This window comes from Furipterus horrens, unplaced genomic scaffold (assembly GCF_987537825.1).
Source record: "Furipterus horrens unplaced genomic scaffold, mFurHor1.1.pri manual_scaffold_13, whole genome shotgun sequence".
Lineage (NCBI taxonomy): Eukaryota > Metazoa > Chordata > Mammalia > Chiroptera > Furipteridae > Furipterus > Furipterus horrens.
The window spans coordinates 13,043,760-13,064,815 of record NW_028327183.1 but is presented as its reverse complement, the minus strand read 5'-3'; the positions used below and the strand labels follow the sequence as shown (position 1 = coordinate 13,064,815).

General features: G+C 50.3%; 1 long non-coding RNA gene across 2 annotated transcripts in view; it reads left to right on the top strand.

Moving 5' to 3' along the window:
- LOC149994037 (uncharacterized) overlaps positions 1 to 21,056 on the top strand; it is a 425,899-nt gene that overhangs the window by 360,659 nt on the left and 44,184 nt on the right. For both annotated transcript variants that reach the window (XR_016507780.1, XR_016507781.1), the window contains one exon: positions 10,078 to 10,182. This is a non-coding gene — a long non-coding RNA (uncharacterized LOC149994037). The remainder of the gene's footprint in view (positions 1 to 10,077; positions 10,183 to 21,056) is intronic.

Below are 21,056 nucleotides of genomic sequence, written 5' to 3'. Positions count from 1 at the left end.
CCTCTTCAGGGGAAAGGCTAAGGGAGTAAACCCCGACAGAAAATCCGGAGCCGGAGTCCCTAAGGCGGTTTGACGTTGTAGTCAACACCGGCAACTCCTGCGGCGCACCTGAAGCCAAGCTGTATTGACTCCGTCTTTCCCTTGGACCCTTCAGCTGCGAAGAGAGGGGGGGTCTGCTGCATGGGCAACAGCAGACCCTCCATATCACCCTGCCCAGGCTCTGTAGCTTCAGCTCTTAAGAAGCTACACCATCGTCTCTCGAGACGGACGGCTGCCGACGACGACGAATGTATTCATCACTGTATATGTATTGATTTTAAAATCAGAAGATATGTTGAGTTAAAAAATGGATCTGGCTTCTGGATACACTATAGGAATGACAATAGTGAGTGCTGGTTGGCAGTCATAAGAGATTTTGAGGCCACAGGCTTTAGGGTCCCTCCAGAATGAACCCCGACTTTGAGGTCACTTTGGGCCATTTGGAAATGGGCGTTTCAAGCACATGTGTGCATGTAAGGCTGAGGGTAATTGTAATAAAGGATTTCCTTGGAGGACATGAAATAGTTGGCTGGTTTGGACAGACTGACTATGGAGAGTCTTGATTGAATGGAGCTCCTGGGACAGAGACTCATGTCTATGCCTCCGTCTATGTCATTGCCTTCCACAGGCACCTGCTACAGGTGGGTAATTAGAATAACTTTGAAGCACGATGACAAAGAAATTGTACTGACCCAGCCTTCAGACTTCAATACTCAATCAAGATCATGAGTGCAGGCCAGCCCTCCACTTGTCTGATTCATGATGTAGGTTGTATAATACATTAAAGGCCTAGAATGACAGTGGTACTTACTCCCTGAAACTAACCAGTGATCTGCCTGGATGCATCTCAAAACAGTCCTAGGAGCTGCTTTCTAGAGAAAAAAAAAAAAAAATAGCTCCTCTGCAAATAACTGAAAAACCAAATCACTGGTTGTCTGAGTTTCTTTGTGGCTCACAGCACATATATGGGGGATGTAGTCTCAGCTTTCCCTTTCCACACTTATCCCCTCCCCATTTTACCTTCCGCTCACCTTTTTAATTAACAAGAAGAAGCAAAGCATTGCTAAATCTGACCAGTTCCAAGAGAGCCACCGAGACCTGTTTTGCTGTTGGGTATGGTGACTGCATCATAAAGATTTCCTTCTTACGTTCTGTTCTCTTCAGCTCTTGCCATGAGCCTGGGCAGAGCCTATCCTCAGGGCATTTCCTCCCTCCCTGAGTGTACAGCCAGAGGGATAGTGGGGCCAGAGCGTCGGTTTCGCCCTACCCCTAGCTCACAATGCCACCTGAGCAAGTCCACATTCCTCTGTGCTCTGCCATTTCCTATCTATAAACCAGATGGATGGCCTGGTAATCCTCATGCTTTCTTACACCAAGATTTTTCAACCTCTTGACATTTGGGCCTGGAAAATCCTTTGTTGCTGGGGGGTGGGGCTTCCTGGGCATTATAGGATGGTAAGCCATAATGGCCGGTAACACTGGCCCTTCCACTCGTGACAACTCAAAGTGTCTCCAGATGCCACATGCCCCCAACTGAGGACCCTGATGCCTTCCCCTTAGGACTTCTAGGTGTCCTTCTACCTTCTGTTGTGCAGTGTTGGGTAGTAGCATGTAGTTTCTGGATGCATCTCAGCAGGTATTTATAGAAGAGCCACCTCATGAAAAGTCTGGTTCGCCTCCAGCAGACTTCAAGCACCTGGCAAGGGTGGATTTTCCTCATAGGCACCTTTAGGCAGCCTCAGAGGACCAACACTGGTACCTGGCCACTGTCAGGGGAGTCGGGGCGCCAGGCGTCGTTCAGCTTCCTGGCCCCAGAAGGCCTGTGGGGATTTTGGGCTTGGACCAGAGCCCACGAAGGGGAGAGGCCGCTGTGGAGGCAAGAATGCAGGAATGGGGTCAGGAATTTCCTTAGCTTCATTGGAAACAGATGCCTAGCAGAGGTGGGGGCTGGGGCTGGGGCTCGGCTGCAGGGAGCGCGCTTGGCAGCTTCCTCTCCCCACATCCCTCAACCTCCTCCCCTCTTGTTCTCCCCAACCCTGCAAGGACTCTGGGTTATCACTGAAGGCGTGGGGGGCTCTGGTTTAAGGGAAGCTGGGGTTGTTGTGGTGTAGGAACACAATCTGCTTTCATGAGCATGTGTGAAAAGACTCCGTATACATGTGATCGTAGGTTGGTGGGATTAAAGAATGTCAGGGCAGAAAATTCCTTTTGTGATCTGAGTTAAACACCTTCATGTGAGGTCCAAAACCAAGAATTGAGTCCAGGAATCCACCCCTGCCTCCAAGTCCTCTTTTAAGACGTCCACTCATTAAGATGTAACTGAGCACACCTAGCACCTCCATACTGTGCCGGTGGCAGACATCACTAATTGATCACAGAGTCTTTTCCTGCCAGGCCTTGGCTGCACTCCATGTAGGATGTTTGCCACGCTCATTAGTGACTCACTCTGTCAGCTTTTCTAGAGCTGTATGGAAGCAAGGATCTGGGAGAATATGCTAATTGGAGATTGTCTTTTGAGAAAGGATCCAAGAAGTATCTCAGGACTATATGTTTACATGGCCTGTCATGGCTTGAGAGAGAAGGCTTAGATCTCTCTCTCCCTCTCTCTTTTTGTGAATAACACCTGAACTGAGAGAAAGCTGTTAAAATACAACTTGAATAATGGAAAAGGGAAGGGGCTTCTTCCTAAAATCCTTGTATCCAGTGCCCTTTGCAGCACACGACAGTCCTTAACAAGGACCACTTTCTTCTTTTTCTTTTCATGACCAAAGAGAGAAAAGAAAATCATCCGCAGGTCCTCTAAGGCTGCCTATGAAACGCTGCTCAGTCGGTGTCTGTTAAATAAGGACTGGCTTTGAGGAAAGAGAACATTAGGAAGCATATAAAGTGCCTTTGGTCAGTCGGTTTGTTGCTGTTGTTGGTAGTAGTAGTAGTAGTAGTAGTAGTGGTGGTGGTGGTGGTGGTGGTGGTAGTAATAGTAGTATAATTTCTTAGAACTTGGTGGTTCTTTTCTCAGAGTTTATGAACTTGTTCAGTGACAATCTTTTCATCAGACACAGGCAAGCCTTGGAAGTTTCAACTGATTTTTCAGAGAAAGTCTCTTGATACATTAAACCCTTGTTGCCAAGAAAAGTAGAAATGTGAATGAGGTCAAATAAATTCTGGTGTCCCCCAGGAAGGAATCGGCTTTTGTTCATAAAACACCCTTGACGTATGGTGGCATTCAGTGAATGGTGACTCCATGAACGGAACTGGTATGTACCTACAACCTATCAACTTGGGATAAGGTAGGGCAAGGTGCCATTTACTGAGCACTTGGCCGAGAGCTTCAGTTAGGCCTTTATACACCTGAGCTCATTGAGTTCTCCTAGCCTTTCAATGAGAAGAAAACCGAGTCTCAGTGAGGGTGTGTGACTGGTACATTTTGGATCGTGGATTCAAACTTAAATCTCACTGGCTCCACAGCAGAGTGATAATCATTACCTTTTGGGCTTAGCTCTTACCCACAGGACTGAGGAGACCCTAGTCTGCCCTCCCCTCCCCTCACTAGATTCCTCTCTGTGACTCTAGGATTGACTGAAGCTCTTGGAGGTCAGTCCCAATGTGGCTTCTGTTATCCTACTTCTACATTTGACCTCACTCTCTGGGCTATGGGGCCTGGTGATAGTGATGGGGAGGTGGGGTCTGTGATACAATGAAAAGACAGCAAACATTTGAAACACATATATTTAGATTTCAATCTAAGCTTTACTTAACCCGAGGCAAATTACTTCATCTTCCTGATTTTCAGCTTTTCAATCTATTCAATGGGAATGAATGTATAAATGGACATAGACTGATGGATGGTTGACAGAATGGATGGATAGATGAATTGATGAGTTCAAAACAAAATGAGTAAGACGGTAATGGGTGAGAGGGTAAGGCATGTTGACATTGTCAGGAATAAATGGGTAAGAGTGATATTTTCTTTCAAGGCTATGAGATGCCACATCTTTGGATCAACAATGCAAGTTTAGACCCTGGTTGGGGCCTTAGCAGTTAGATTTCTCCCAAGTCAATATTCGCCAGGTTTGAGCCAAGGAGCACAAGCCAGGTTCAGGGTCCCATGCTTAAAGGTCTTAGGGAAATTCAACCTGCTCTTGTAGACTCACACCTACAAGAGCGTACTGAAGTCTTTGAGAAGTCTTAAAGGTACATGATTTATTATAAAAATAATTATTACTTAAAATCCAATGATTCTGAAACATTTGCTCACAGAGCCTATATTTCATCAACTGCTTGTTGAATTAGAAAAGAACTACATGGCATAGGGTTTGCATTTTATAAGTGATAGCCCCGATTACATGGCACCCTCCATGCTGCGTCCATTTATTTGCATGGGTTGGTGATCACCAGGAATTACCAACTGATCATCCTTCCCAATGATCACGTGATAGAATTAGAGCCAGTATTAACCGTCTCTGTGTGGCAGAGAAATGAATGGGGCTCCGGCAGGTGGGGTGAGTTGTCTAAGTTCATACAGCTTGCTCTGGACAAGTGGGACCCCACGCCAGGTTGTCCAGGGCCAGTGGGTTCCCTGAGAACCACCTAGCTCCCGCACGCGGCCACGGAAGCCTTCGGAGCCGGCTGGGGCGTGCCTCGATGCCCGGTCCGATGAAACGCGTCTGGGTGGCTGCGATTACTTCACTTTGCGTGTGTGGAGCTCTGGAGAGCCCTTCATAGCCGACACGCAGCTCTCCAGCCAAGCAGAAAGGAGCGGGAGCGAACGACCGCACGAACGAAGGCAGTAATTACACCGTCCAGGGCTTGTAGAGCTCTCGGCCGTTCTATGAGCACTTCCACGCGCGGCATCCTCTTTGATCATCACAGCCACCTGCCTCGTAAGCTGGGCTGGCGTTTTCTCGCCATCTGACGAGGAAGAAAACCCGCGGCGCAGAGAGGTTAAGGATAGAGCCGGTCCCACACAAGGAGCCAGACCAGGCGGCCCTCCGATTCCTTCTCCTCGCTCCTATCCTGATGTTTGGATTGGCGTCCCGCAGAGAACGTGGTGGAAACAGAGCTTTCTCTTGCCAGGGCCCACCCTTTTCTTTCCTCCTCCCCGCTGCTGTTCTCCCCTCTCCCCTCCTTTCAAGAGAGATTTCGAAATGCAGAAATACGTGAAGAAAAGAAAGCAACCACCTGTAACCCACCATCCAGAGATAACCACTCTGTATTTGCTTCTAGTAATTGTTTGATGCACATTTGCCTGTTATTCAATTCTCTCAAAATCGTTAATTTTAAATGTGGGGGAAAAATTACATTTTTTCCTGCTTTACAAAATCCTTCTGTTGTTGTCAGACGTTTAGAATGTTTCCATATTTTCTGTAATTTAATACAATGAATATTATTACATATCAATCTTTGTGCACTTTTGAAAACACCCCTGAAATAAATTTCTTGAGTGAAATTTTAAAGTCCAAGGGTTTCCAGATATTTAAGACTTTTGATAGATATTCTTGGCCGCCATCTAGATAAGTTATACCAATCTTACAGCTCCACAAACAGCTCTTTTTCAACACTTAGTATTATAATTCTTTTTGACCATTTAAACATTCACGGGCATTGATTTAATTTCTATTTCTTAAATACCAATTTGGATGACTTTCTTTTTTAAAAAAAGATATTCATTTTTTTTGTTGCTTATTTTATTTCTTCTTTTGTTAATTTCTTACTCATGTTCTTTTCCTATATAGTTTGTATTGTTATTTTAGTTGGGCTCTACTTCTCTTATTAATTTTTAAGAAATGTTTGTATATTAAGGAAACTAACATTTATGTTGCAGATAATGTTTTCTCCCAGGTAGAAATGGTAATGAGATTTGAGCCATGTTTCTAATTGATAAGGGAACCTCTAGAGAGAGGGACTGCAGCCCAGGGTTATGCAGAAATTTCTAGTGATGAATGAAAGTTATGCAAAGAAGGGCTTGGTAGCTTGGTGATAACCCCATTTCATGGACAGGTAAACCAAGACTCAGAGAGGTGCAGGAACTTGCCACAGATCACACAAAAAAAGGCGTCAGAAATGAGATTTGAACCCAGGTCTGTCTGTCTCCCAATTCTGTGTCCTTTTCACCGTGTGGCATCTTGGTGTCAGAGAAAGGTGATGATCCAGGTAGTTTTGCAGATACAAATCAGGTGTAGGCACAGAAAACAGACAAGGGAAGAGACAGGAAAATGAAGAAAGCATTTGGGAGATTGGGAATTCAAGTCGTCAAATAAATAAATGCATTCGAAGAAGTGAAGGCAAAGGTCTTCCTGTATGAAAGGGAGATGGAGTTCCATGGACGAGCCACCGCCTTCATCCCCACCTCACCTCACCCCCATCAGGGCCCAACCGTGGGTGATTTTAAAGCCACTCTTGGCTTCCTTTGGGCCAAGCTCTCTCCAAGAGCCATTATGCTAAGAAGACAGACATGGAGTAACCTTTTGGGCGGCACCATTTCCAATGTTCCCTATTCCCACTTTTGCCCCCCTCTCTCTCTCCCTCCCCTTCTCTCCCTTCCCCCTTCTCCACTGCTGCATTCCTATTTTTATTTATTTTTCTTAAACTGCTAAGTCTGATAAATTAGGGCTATCGAGAGACTGTCTGTTATTCTGTCCTGGGTTTTTATTTCAAGGGCTAAAACTCATAAATACATGGAGGCTGAGACTGTAAAGGGGTACATTTGAGCCAGTGAAAAATTCATTTTCTGTTTTTAAAGTATCCTGCTGAAATTCTGCACAACCTCTCACCATGATCTTCCACTTTGCCTGTCATCGTTATCCAATAAGAGCAGATCCATCATCGATGCGGTTCCTTTTCTCTGCGCCATAAATAACAGCTGGGGCAGGGAACCACTCCCACAACACAGCACTGTCAGGTTTTAACCAATTTTGGAATTTACGGTTAAGCCTTGTTGGGATGGGAGCCAAAAGTGCCTGCATGCCCATCAGTTATCTAATGGCCTCCTGTTTGGGACAAGGCCACACCAAGTCTGAGCATAGAGAAATTTACATCTTATTTTAGCCTCGCTTTCCGGTTGGAAGATGGGATGGGGCGTAGGGAGTTATTTATTATACATCCCAGCTCATCCGGCAGCAGTCCCACTGTTTGCTTGTGGTCCCTGTGAAATTACTGAGCGTGACCTCTTTTACCTCTCAAAGGTGTCTTGCTTTTGGTTTGCGTGAGTCATGACATGTCACTGTAGATGAAGGCTTAAAAACACAGGGCCTGTTTTGCCTCTCATTTTCCCCTTCCCTATCAGATGCTCATCCTGTGTGTTGAAACCCGCTTTTTCTTCCATCAACCAATCATCAGAGTCAGGAGACTTACAATCAGAGGTAACATCTCCAGGTGACAAAAACAAATAAACAAACAAGTATGATTTTATTGACCACTATTTGCAAGGCACGACACTCAATGCTTTTCAAAACAGTCATGCTTTTATTCTAAGAACAATCCCATGAAGTACTATAATTCATCAATATCAAGATGCCTATTTTTTCATTTATTAATATCTCAAAGTTTGGCTATACCTCATAATGGATGTTACGGGACATGCAGCATCATGATGTACTCGTTATTGTCCCTGCACATACAAGCCTCGAAACTCACAGAATGGTTGTCAGCCGCCTGGAAGAAAATTCTAGAAGCAGAGCATTCTTTTAATCTCCAGGAATCAGATGATTGTAGAGAAAGGGGGGCAGAGTCAGTAAATCAGAGGCATTTAGCAATGTTCTGGAAGCGAACATTAAGAGTAGACCAGTACTAGACACTGCAAAGCCAGATTAGACACTGAGTAAACATGGCTTTTGGTTTTCTTAAGGGTTATTTTAAGAAATGCTGCATCACCAGTAATCTTGATGACACAGAGCTGTATTGTTTGAAAAATTACGTCTGTGATGATTTTGAATCTCATAATGATTGAACACGAACAAGGTTTAGAGTTACTTCATCCTATTTCATTCATTTGTCATTTCTCCTTTTTATATGTGCCCAAGAGTGACACGGGATAAAAACCTAAGCCATTTAAGTCTAAAAGAACTTTGAAGCTAATTGTAAAGTAAAAACTTCCAAGAGATCGAAAGCATTGGTGAAAGGCATTCAGAAGTATCCTTTCTCAGGGATATGTTAGAAAGCAGGTGTCCTACATTAAGTGAGCCCATTTTACAGGTGCAGCTGGAAAGACAAGTGGTTTGCACTTTCTAAGGTCATGCATTTCGCTCATGGTGGTGCAGGAGCAGGGCTGGAATGTCTCAAAAAATGATTTAAATAACAGTCATGGAGTTGCTACAAAGTGCCAGACACCCAGCAGTGAAGGGAACATGTATAGTCTCTGCCCCTCACTGAGTTTCCTGTCCTGGGAGTGGAGGGGACATGGTGGGACCAAAGGGAGGTGACTGTGATCCATCCTGAAGGTTCTGATGGTAGCAAGAGAACCAACGCTGAACATGGGCCTCCAGGGCAGCTTCTGGGAGGAAGAAGGCCCCAAGCTACAGTCTGAAGAGTGAGGAGGATCATTAGTTAGACAAGAGGAATACAGGGAGGGAGAGCACTCCATGCAGCAAGACCGCGAGCACAAATACCGGGTGCTTCTAGGAGTGTGTAACCCACGCCTCCTTTCTTTTGCCATTATTTCTGTAAATGACGACCTGTTAACTAATACGTGGCTGTAGTCAGTCAGCAACTTGCTTAAGAATTCTAGGTACTAACTTTGAAAGAAGCAGACGCTGACCTTCAGACATCCAGCTCTAGTAGACTTCCTGACCTTTAACCCGTTAACTGAACAGACTGGGCTGACTTGCCTGTCGTCCCCTTAGTGGAGAACCCTCAACCCCTTCCTTTCGATTATTTTCTTCTGTTTTTTTTTTAGTTCCTCCTCCTTCCCTACAGAAACCCCTACCCATGTCCAGTTGTTAAGATGGTCTTTGCAATGAGAGTCTGTCATCTTCTCAAGCTGAATAAACCTGCCTTCCTTCCACCAGCCCTTGTCTCTCAATTATTGACTTCTGAGCGGCAGGCAGCCGACCCTGGGTTTGGTATCAAGTGTTCTGCTCTGCCCTCCTGCACTGTCGGCAGTGATGGGTTTGAGCAGTGCTCTGTGGTCGACGGCAGCAGCTGTCCCATGGAGAACTGAGGTTAACTTGCCTGTGTACTGATGATTTGGCCCTCCCACCTCTGCTTCTCCAAACCTGCTGTGCCCAGGGGCAGACAGGCAGTAAATGACGGAGGTGGGATGAACGGACTGGAGTCTACATGAGAGCTCTACATCAGACTGGCTCACAGACTCCCCAGACGGGAGGGGAGCCAGGGTCCATGTGTTCACGCCTTGGCGCTTTGGGATGGCGAGAAAAATAGAGGCCCCGCAGGTGATGGTGACCTGCCAAGGTGACACACAGCCAAGGACAAGCTAGGAACTGGGCTGTCAAGGAGCAGCCTGCTCTCCACTCACTTGTATCGTCATTACTTTTATCAACATGTAGTTAAGGATCGTCCAAGCAGAGCCAACCACAGCTTTAAAGCAATTACTTTTTGATGATCAGGAGGGGCCAAGGGGATTCTGTTTGCTTATTTGTGTGAACCTGAAATGCCTGCTTTCTTAATTAAGCCTTAACTCTGGGTTTCGCCTCCAGCTTTTTATTTTTTTCCTCTTTAACAGGCCTCAGTCTTTCGCCATCACTGCCGGCCCTGGGCTTTGCCTCTTAGCTTTCTCGCTAAGAAGCATCTGGTCCCGCCCCACCCCAGTTAGCCCCAGTCCCCAGCTGCTTTTAATTTCATAATTACTTGCCACGGGCGATACAATCTTTGGAGACTCGGGAGCAAAGGACGCAAGGGTTTCTCTACCTGGAGCTCTTCCCTGCTTCCCTGCTCCTTTCAGTAACACTTCCTCTTCCTGAGAAACTCATGTCAAGTCACCTTGTGGGGGCGGCCTTCCCTGGTCAGCTCTGAGTCTGTCTGGGGTGCTCCGTTCCGGCTCTCACGGCCCCTGTGACCTTGTGCTTTGTGACTTTACATCTGCAGCATCGGGCTCAGCATCTGGGATACAGGAGACGCTTGATAAATGCTTCTTGAGCAGACAAAGGCATGAAGGGATGAGTGAGCAGAGAACCCAGGTCTGGCATTCAGGTGAGTGCGAGTGTTTGCTGGAGGGGGGCTGGGGTGGGGATTATCAACTGTCTTATGACATAATAGGAGTTGCTTTACACATATGAAGAGGCATAATGATGTTGAATGGTGGCATGGTAACTCATGTTTTTGTTGGAATAAGTGTGTACCCAGCTTCCCAGGGCTGGGCACAGTTTATGGCTTGTTTCCCTCACAGACTTGAGGGAGTCATTTCACCTAGTTTACTGTGGCTATTTTAAGAATAGGGTTCTTTCTGTCCTTAGCTTATCCCCCACTGCTAAATAGGGGCCTCTTAGTTGTCCCAGGTATTGAGTAACTGCTGTGTTCCCCGCTGGAGGTATGTTGCTGAGACAGACAGACAGACAGACATGGGATCCTCACCAGTGGGGACCTCATAGGGTCATGGGAGAGAAAAGCTAGCAACTAGGCACATTCCGGTGGGAGAGGTGTGGGTTTCTATGGGAACACAGCGTAGAGGCACCCGAGACAGACATGTGTCATCAGAAGAGGCCTTCCAGAAATGGGCAGTGACTGAGCTCAAGGATGCATGTTGGCTAGTCAGCAAAAGGGAGGGAGGGAGAGTTTGGATGCTCTGTTCTGCGTAAGTAAGGCGGGAAAACTCAGTGGTCCAAACCACCGGCATTCTGTTGCATCTCCTGGTTCTGTGAGTTAGGGGCTCAGGTGGGGCTCCTTTGGGTGAGGCTTTGCCATGGGGTGTTCATTGAGGTTATCTGATAATACGTATACAGCTGGGAGATAGTCTGGTCTGTGGATCCAAGAGGGCTTTCCTCGTGTGCCTAGTGACTTGGTGGGGGACGGTTGGGAACCAGCGTCTCTCCTCTAGGTAGCCTCAAGGACTCACCCCCTGTCCCCTCCTGTCTCTCTCACAGCTCCGACAGGAGGCGGCGGCTTCTAGGCTCTTAGGTCCTGGGGCCACAAGCTGTCAAGGGGTGACTTCCCCTGAACCCCATTGGTCAAGGTATCACAGAGCCTGCCTGGATCCAAGGGAAGAGGACAAGGACCTGCCTCTTGTTGTCTCTCATCCGCCCTTTTGGGGAGTAGGGAAGAGGGTTCCAGGCAGAGGAATCTTCAAGTCAAGCATGAGGTTAGAGAGAGCCAGACTGCGTAGGGGACCCCAAGGCCGCAGGGGCCACAGCAGTGGATGAGGCTTCAGAATGGGCCAGCGTGAAGCGGAGAGGCCTTGTGGAGACATGTCACTGAGTCTGGAGTTCGTCCTGGAGACCCCAGGAAGGCAGGGAAGGGTTTGGAGCAGGGTTGTGACATGATCAGATTTGCAGCCGAGAAAGACGACTCCCGGGAGCTGTGTGGGAGGAAGGCCGGGGAAGGCTTGCAAAGGCCGAGGGCTGAGCCTGGAGCTGCAGGCCCTGACCTGGGGGAAGGACTGAAGTAACTCCGGGGGCAGATGCTGACGCCTTACGGAGGGGCGGTGGGGGGAGGAGCTAGGGAGATGTGGGGGCGTCAGGTCCGCGGGTGCACAGGCCCCTGCCCCCATGCTGACCAGTCTCATCATGTCCTGCTTGTCCTGCTCCCGTCCCCTGGGGGTCAGGACACCCCACCCGCCACCACTACAGACAGATGTCTGGGTGGACATGTGGCGCCTGGCCCTGCACGCACGGGCAAGCAGCTGCGCTTTGATCCCAGCGTTTTCTGCAAGCATCAGGCAGCTTCCCGTATGTGAAAAACGGGGACAGTAATATTAAATGTGACAAACACGTAACCGTCTCTGAAGCCATGATCTCGATAGCGCTGGGAGGAAATGATGAAGTGGTGACTAGGACGGAAATCAGATTTCCTGTTGGAGGAGCTGATAAAACATTTCAGTTTTCTCAACAAAGAGCGTTTGGGGTGGGCCTGATTTATTTCAAGGCCACAGGGGCCCATTTTGGAATCTTCACGTCTGGAACTAGGAGGCCCGAGAGTTTCCCTATCCCCATATCATCCCTGACTTTCCTGGGAGGTAATTGCTGAGACCCACAGGGCATCAAGTTTATATCTGTGTGCTTGGATTTGAAACCCTCCCCTCCTGGGACCAACAGGGCTGTTGACCCATTTGAGCTTCAGTCTCCTTACTTTTAAACTGAGGAGAACTGATTTCCACCTCACGTGGTTGGTGTGGAGTGTCCATGAAAGCTCCCCAGTCACTGCCTTAGTGACCATCACAAACTTGCTGCCTGTTCAGTCAGGCCCACCCCGGTTTGAATGCCCGGGAACAGAGGCTCCCGGGGCAAAGAAACTTATCCAGGACCATCTTTGAGGCAGGGATCGGCATTTTGTGACAAGAACGCACGTGAGACATTCTCTTCGGGTCTGCCACACAGCCCAGGAGAGTGGACCGGTGCCACGTGGAAGCAGGCGTAAACTCGGTTCAGTGAGTTCTTTCTTGCAAAGAGAGTTACACAAGAATGTGTGGTAGTGAGCTCCTTGTCATCAGAAGTATTCAAGCAGAGGCTGGAGTTACCTGTCCAAAACCATGGTTGGGAGAACTTGCGACTCACATGTGGGATCAGAGCAGATGGCCTTGAAGGTAGAGCCTGGCTCAGAGCACTACAGAGCCATAACACATGTGTTTCAGGAATAAATACTGCAACAGCCACCAGGGACTGTTCCAGTTACGACCTGACTCTCCATAAAGATCCTCTGCTTGGGGCCTCAGGTGGCCCAGTGCCAGGATAAATTGTCCCTCTGTGGGGAGGAGAGGGGGTTGGCTATGTCTCCAGACACAGCCTGGGCCAGCTGGGTGTGCTAGAGCACCTTGGATGTCACCCCGATGTCACCCTGCATCAGGCCCCTGGGATGGGGACTGAGATGGATTCTCCGTGGCTTCCTGGTGTCTATCTGGTTTCTCCACCAACATGGAAACCCGAGGAGGCCAAATCTGTCACATGCTATGGAGAAGGACTTCCGGTAGCTGAGTCTCTTAAATGAGTGAGATGGCCGGGTCCCGGGGTCAGAAACACGTCATGCTGAGCTGTGTGTGCTTCTACATTCTGTGTATTTCTCTCTGTTTCTCACTCCCTCCCCCGCTCCCACTCATCACAAGCCTGTCTCACTTTAACTGCTTGGTCATCTGGTTCAGGGTCAGACAGCTTCCCCTAAAGAACCAGATCGCAAGTCTTTTCAGCTTTGCAGCCCACACAGCCTTGTCACAACCTCCCCTGCGGCTATCAGGCAAAACCAGCGCAGACTATATGTAAATAAAAGGGAATGTGGTGTTAAAATATAGCTCTTGGCGATAAATAAACACCACCAATATGTCAATAAGTGAATAACACTTTATTTACAGAAGAGGTTGCAGGCTGGATTTGGCCTCTGGGTGTTCCTTGGATAACCCACCCTTTTTCAGCGAGCACTCAACCAACCAAGAAAAAGCAAAGCCCAGTCCCTTGCCAACTCCGGGTGCTGTGGGTGTTATAAACCTGCTCCTCACGGAACAGCAACGTTGGCCTTGCCAGTAGCAGGCCCGTGGAGGATGTCAGAAATGAGACTCTCAGTGCCCCCTCCTCTTCTGCCCCCTCCCAGGTCTCCTGCACCAATCAGAATCTGCATTTACCATTTTCCAAATCATTCACATACACATTCAAGTTTGAAAAATACTGGCTTGTAGGAGAGAGAGAGTCTTAGAAGTAATGATTACCGCTTGTATTTTAAATAGTCTACTTTTTGTCATTGTTCTTGCTGGTTGTGGAGTTGAGATAAAGAAGTACTACAGACGTTTAGACTCTGCCAGGGCGATCCGTGTTGAGAGGGTGGTGGTAAAACTTCTGGGTAAAACTTGTGAAGACAGCTAATCTTTGCAAACCGATCTAACAAAATCATATGAAATAGTCACCCTGTCCCTACGTATGCAAGGTCACAGCTGCGCTCAGCTCCAGGGTGCCCGTCCGCACGGTGCCCCCTGGAGTTGTGCAGTGGCCTGCTGTCCTCAGCCGCCCTGGCTGTGTGGTGCGGAAACCGAGGCCAGAAGGTTTGAGAAGCAGGATATAAATACTGAGCTGTGTTTGGAAGAACGATCCTGTCCTTGTAAAGGGCGGGGAGAGGGAAACTCTATAACATTTGACACGTCACAAGCACGTTTGCATTTTGATCCCCCAAAGCCTGTGGGTAGGAGGGTCTTGCTGCTTCAGAATCTGAAGCTAAAGGGGAGTCAGGGTTCACACCCCGGCTCGGCTGGCTCTGCAGCCTGCCCTTTGTTCATCGGGGCCCCACGTAGCGTGTCCTCCCTGAGCCTCCTAACTGCGTCCCTTTCCCCCAGGTGGGCTGAGGTCTTTCTGTCCCCCTGAGCTGACAGCCGCCTTGGAGAGGGGGCTCCGTAGAGCACAGGGGGGCCTCTGGAGTCAGGCTCATGGACTGCAGGCTCATTTCTCTCCCTGTGGCCCCTGAGGAGCCGAGGGACCCTGGGTGACGGACCTGTGCTTCCTGAGAGGTTTGTCTCCTCAGTGGCAGGTGCAGGGGAAAGGCCTCAGGTGTGCCCTGGACAGTGTCTCCTCCTCCTCGGGACCCTGGCTATGCTTGCTGTTTGTTTCTCCCTCAGGACAAGGGGAGCCCATGGCTTTCTGAGACGACCCCCAAGTCCTGTTTCTGCTCTTGTCAACAGTCTTACTACCATGGGCCTAAGAAAACTGGTGTTTCATTCCTTTTCATCTTTATAAAACGAGGGTGGTCTCCCCAGGTATACAAGGGGGAGGCCAAGGTTTTCCACCTGGCCCGGGGCTGCTGGCCCTTCTGGGACAGGTCAGCCCTCAGTGGCGTCAGGAGGTCAGTGGTGGGGGGGACGGAACAGACCTGAACTCCCTCCCGGCTGACGGCCAGGACAGCAAGCGTGGTGACTGTGACTGACTCACTGCTCTTCTTGGAGCCTTGGTGTCGGGCAACCCCGATGAGGAGCAGCCAAAGACATGGATGGGGTCTAGGGCCAGTTTGTCCTGCTCACCGTGTGCCCATCACGGGGAGTAGCGGTCTCCCCTTCGTCACAAGCCTCAGGCCACCCCACTTCACAGACGTCAGAACGCTCCAGCAGGAATGCTGGCCTCCCACCGGCTAAACTGTGAGGGGTTGTTAGGAGTCACGGACATGAAAACGACCCGAAGGGAGCTGTGGACTTGTGTCAAAGCCAGGGCCCAGCTCCCTGGCTGTTGGTTTGGAGTTTTGCTAAAACTCTGGCCAAAGATGAGACCATAAAAACGCGGAATGGCAATGCCATTATTCAGGGTGTCCGAAGCCCTTCATGTCCCTTCCAAAGCTCACTGGTGGTGTAGGTCATTAAAATATATTGTTGATTAATATTTGAGCAGCCACATGCGGGTGCGTCTCACCAGGTGCCACAGTCCTCATCCGTTTCCACTCCCTGCAGCTCTCAGTTCTCCCTTTGGATTACCTTTTCCCTCCTTCACTCCTTCGCCATCTGGTCCACAGACCCCAGATGAGATGGGCCCATGCGCTCCGCCCAGTCCCTGTAAACATCACGGCAGCGGGCAGGGACGGAGAACAGATACTCCACTGTGTCCCCTCCATTCTGACCTTCACCGATCTGGTCACCCCTGCACACTCCTCCTGCGAAAGTCTTCCCTCGGATCCACCCTCTGTCCATGCTGTGGTCTGTGGGAACAATCCCCTGCTGTTTTAGAAGCTGACTTGCTCATCAGGTCATCTGAGAACTGCCGTTGCCTGAGCTGGCGACGTCCTTCCCAAACCTCTCCGCAGGTGGAGTTTTACTCCGCTCCGCTGTTCCCTTGCGTCACCTCGGGCAAGTCTGTCCACCTCACTGACCCTCCGTGTTTCTGTTGCTGAAACGGGGGCAACGACAGTACCTACCTTTAAGGGATTATCGTGACGAGTGGATAAGATGTTGTTAAATACAAAGTGTCCCAAAAGCTTCAGCACAGTTGTAAGCGTTGATCACTTCAGGAGCAGAAATGCTAAGAACTTACCAAACGCATCATTTGAAAGTTAAAGTATTTTGTAAATTTATACATTTTTAATTTTAATTTTTGTTTCCGTCCATATTTGCTGTGTTCAGCCAGAGGGGCTAAAAAAGAAGAATTTAAAGACTTTATTTTAAATTTCCAAGTGACTAAATGCAAAGAAAGTTAGGGGAACTTTCAAGGGAGCCGTGTATTTATAGCACTTAAACCTCTGACACTGCACTACGGGTTAGTACAGCTACAGAGAGAAGCTCTTCTCTTGCTATTTATATCATGACAGTCATTATCAGCATCATCTGATCAAAGCAATCATGAGAAAAACCCTTCTGTGATATTGATTACAGGAGACCAGGAAACCATGTCCTGATCCGTCACTCCCTGGTTCCCCCACAGCGCCTTCCACCTCCACCCTACGGAGCTCGGTTTTGCGATGCTGTTCCAGGCTCACATCCCTTGCCAGGTGCCTCCTGCTCACCCCGCTAGCTCACCTGCCAGGCTTTAGCTCCACATGGCGGACCTCGGACTCTGGCAGGAAGCGGTGGGGGCAGCGCATTGGTGGCTTTGCTGCTGAAAACTTGCTCATATATTCCATTTTGAATGGGGACGTCAGGTTCGCATCCTTTCTCAGAATCCCACTCTGCCCTTGACCCCACTCACCACCGCCTCCATGTAAAGGACGCGTCCTCTTGGACTGAGTTCTCACACCTCCTTCCCTATGGCCGTCGCACTCCCCCCAGCTCACATGCTACCCCCCTCCCCCGTTCATGCTCCCCCTGGCCCACACTCCACCCCACCCCCCCAGCTCCCAGCCCCCTGGCTCACACTCTGTGTGGTTCACACCCACCCCTGTTCATACCCCCTGGCTCACTCACATGCCCCCCCACCCCCCCACTGTTCACACTCCCACCAGGCTCACACGAACCCCCCTGGCTCACATTCTCCCCCAGGCTCACACTGCCCCCCCCCCACTCCTCATCAGTTCACACTATCCCCCCGGTTCACACTCCCCGCACCATTGCAGAGCCTCCTCAAAGCAGGATCCCCCTGGTGGAATGTTGCTCCCCCTAAGGACCTGCATACAGCAGGAGCTCTCTCAAGTCCCAGGCTTTGGTGTCTACGAGACTCTCAGGAATGAAAAGGTAAGTTTAGAAGAAATGTTCTACTTGTGGCCACTGAGTTTGTAGCTACCTGGGCCGGAATGAAATCAATGAGCGTGCTGTTGGACGCCAGGGTTGTCTGTGGGATCCGGGAGGGAGTTGGATAGGTGGGTCTGAGTCTTCAAGGGGACGTCTAGGCGGGCATTGCATCTGGGCCTCCTCAGCAGGGGGCAGGGGTGCTGGCGGGGCTCACTGGGGAGATGGGGTGGTTTGAGTGGAGAAGGAGGATGGATCCCAGGAGAAAGATGTGCTGGCCTGCCGATAGTTCTGGAAGGACGCCGTCTGGAGTCACAGGTGCCAGAAGGGGACAGGGATTCAGTGGCAGCAAACAGCGGCTGATACTGGAGAGATGCCAAGAGGGACATGGACTGAACCAGGTGGCTCCTGGGAGACCACTGGTGACCTTGGGAAGGGCAGTGTCGGGGTTGGGGTGATGGCAGGACAATGAGGCAGTGGGACCACGGCCGCAGCCCAGCCCTGCAGTAAGACGGGCCACAGCAGGGACAGAGTGACGGACGTTAGGAAGGAGAGATTTCTGGGTAGTTGACGCTGGAGGAAGGATGGAGCGTGGTGCTAGCTCGTGGTGTTCTGAGCTCTGAGGACCTGATGAAAGCTCCGGGGGACAACTTTCCTGGCAACGGGGTCCACGCAGGTTCTGCGGCTTGTGGTGCAGAGGACAGAGACCCCCTCCCTCCTGTCCAGGATGTCAGCAGACGTGGATGGGGTCCGGCACACAGAGGGTGCTGGTGGGTGCCGGGCTGGGGGCTTCAGGCACCCTCATTTCCTTCTCTGTCTTACTCAAGGCCGCGCTTCTTTTCCACAAGGACTGTCCCCATTTTGCAGGTGGGGAAATGAAGGCACCGGGGCTGGGGGTGTGGGGTCCTCGGCTTAACTCCCTTAACAGAGGCAGGAAGGCAACCCAGGCCTCGTGAGGCGCCTGGTCTAATTAGACTCTAATTGAGTTCCCTCTCCTTCCTCTTAGCTGTCACAGTGATATTAAATCACAGGATTCAAACATATAATTTCCTAAACTTAAATGTGATTTATCTTAATGGGACTTCATACCAGGTCACTTTGTCATGCACAGTGTCAGAGATCAGATCTATTATTCACAGGGAATGTGGAGCGAGGAGAGACAGAGGGAGGTCAGCTTAGGCTCCCTTCAGCTGCCCCCAGGGTGGGGCAGCCCGCACCCCATGCTGGCGGCCTGCGTGGGGCATAGCTCGGTTTCCGTGTGAGCAGAAGAGGAGAGGTCCACCCTTCCCAGACCTCACATCGTACCTGGGCCTTGTTGCTTTAAGTCACCTCCTTGATTCAGGAGACAATGAGTCTAATGAGAACCTTACACTGGCCCCACCTCAGACGGCCTGCGTTCTGCTTGGACAATAACCAAGCTGGACTGTTCTTTGGCAAAATGCTGTAGAGTCATAGTATCTTACAGCAGGAAGATGGCTGGTATATGCTATAATTGATTAAATTATCAGGTCATTTATTCAATCATTTAATAGTATACAGAGGCCCCAGCTTGCTGTTCAGAAGGAGAAATAACAGCTACAAGAGAAGTGACTTGGGTTTAAACCTGAGCCTCCGCAGTCCCTGGCCCAGGTCTTCCTGTCCCGCCACCAGCTGCCAACCAGCTGACATGTGCTCTTTGAAGATGGCAGAAGGGGAGGGAGATGGCTGATGGTTTTCTCCATGATGAATGCGATTCCGGTTGGCAACTTGATCTTCAGCCTTTGCAACTTTGGGAAGACAGAGGTTGATCAAAAGAATGTAGTTTTCTGATGAAAGACACCTTTGGAAACGCAATGCTCTGCTCTGTCAGCCTCATGAGTCTGGGGAGGCGCGATCAAAAAGATGTGTTGTGAGCAAGCCTGCCGGCCTGAATGCGCGGTCGCGGTGCAGCCTCTCCACGTGCCCACCTGAATCCAAAGAGGTGCCGAAAAACCCAAAGGCAGAAATTGGGGAATAAGTGGGGCGGTTCTGAGCTCTGGCTCTGGGCCCAGGCCGCTGGAGCGTGAACCCGAAGGGCGGCTGGACCCCTTGATCTCTGTGTGACTCGCCAGGCACGGACTTAAACCCCGTCCTGGTTTTCCGTTCGGTACAATGCGGGCAGCTGAGTGTAGCTCGTCGGGGCTGCTGTGAGAGGGTGGAAGGAGATAGGAACGCAAGCCGCCTGGCGTGGGACGGGGTCTATGCCCTGCGGCTCCTCCGCGACACTGTCTTTAATTAAACACACCGACCCGTCTTCTCCCCAATCTGAACTGGGCAGGGATGGTTGTGCGTGGGCACGGCCTTCCCAGGCAGCGTGTGCCTCGCTATTTGGTGACCGTGGACATGGACTCCCGAAGAGTGGAGGGGCAGCAGCAAGCCCCTGCCTCCTGCGATCCAGGTCACTCGCCCTAAAACAAGCGAGGGGAGCCCCTTATTTTACTTCTCCTATCCCCGGTTTTGGAGTGAGATGCGTCCCAGTGTGTCAGGAGCTTTAGAGGTGGCTTGGACCTCCAGATTCAGCTGAGATAGACGCTAATTTTTCATCTGGGACAAGCATGCAGGCAAAGTGCTGCTGGGAGACCAGAAGGCTTGGGGGGCACCAGGGGCCAAGGGGCATCATGTGAGGGGCAGGTTCTGGTCAGGGGTCGATTAGGGGGGAGGTGCCATTTGAGCCAATCCTAGAAGGATGAGGAGGAGGGTCTGAGCTTTTAGTTCAGTCTGACAAAGACAAGCAAGTCTGTGGGGAGACTCAGGGATGGTGGCTCAGATTGGGAAGGATCCTGGCAGGCTCGGGGAAGAGGGACGCACCAGTGTGACAGGGCATGTGTGGGAGAAGCTTGGTCAGTGCAGCAGGATGGGGAGGAGGCCTGGGAGGGTGGGGCTGGGGCTGGAGAGAGAGGTGGCCCTGAGCAGTGACAGGCTTGGCAGTTACTGCTTGGAATCACCAAGTCACAGCAGAGGCAACAGCTGATGCGCCCTGGGATAGGGCAGCAGGAGGCGTGACGCCTAAGCAGGGAGCTGAAAGCCTGGCAGAGGGCTGGGCCGGGCCAGGAGAAGAGCAAGGATGGAAGCCCAGGGCTTGCTGACGATGGGGGAGAAGGACAGACAGAGGAGCAGTTCTGGCTAGAGCGGAGGGTGAAAGTGCATGGGGCGTGGTAGGAGATCATGCGTGGGCCCAGGTGTGGGCCAGATCATTCAGTTCCTTTCAAATCCTGCAGACCCTAGGATCCAAGGCAGGGCACAGGCAGGGGCTGATGTGAGCAGGATTTGGGCTCAAAGCCCCCCAGCCCCCGGCTGACTCCACGCCGCCTGAGCTCAGGGCCTGAGCGCTCCTCTGTGCACACTGCCCAGCGCGTTGTCCTCTGGTTGCTTGGCTCTGACTGTGCACAGAGGGGACTGGCCTCCACTTAGAGTCGTTAATGTGCTTTGGAAGCCCCCTTGCCGGTCTGATGCAGATCTGTGGCTCGTTCTGTGGAATTCATTCTGCACTATAAGAGCATGATATTACCCGAAGTTTATGGATGGCTGAGTCTAAAATACCCATCCCGACGTCCACTGAAGGATGAAATTCCTTGTTACTCTCATAGATTCTCTTGTCTTACTCCCCCCCGCCCCCCATGGAGGGACAGAATGCATTGGTATTTTTAGCTCAAAGCCTGGTCATTTTTCTAATCGTACCTGAGTAAGAAGGAAGGGCCTATTAGTGGGGTGATAGGTGTGATGAAGACAGTCCCAGCCTGGAAAGGTCCCCCAAAGCAACTCCCTCTCCCCAACCAAGGTC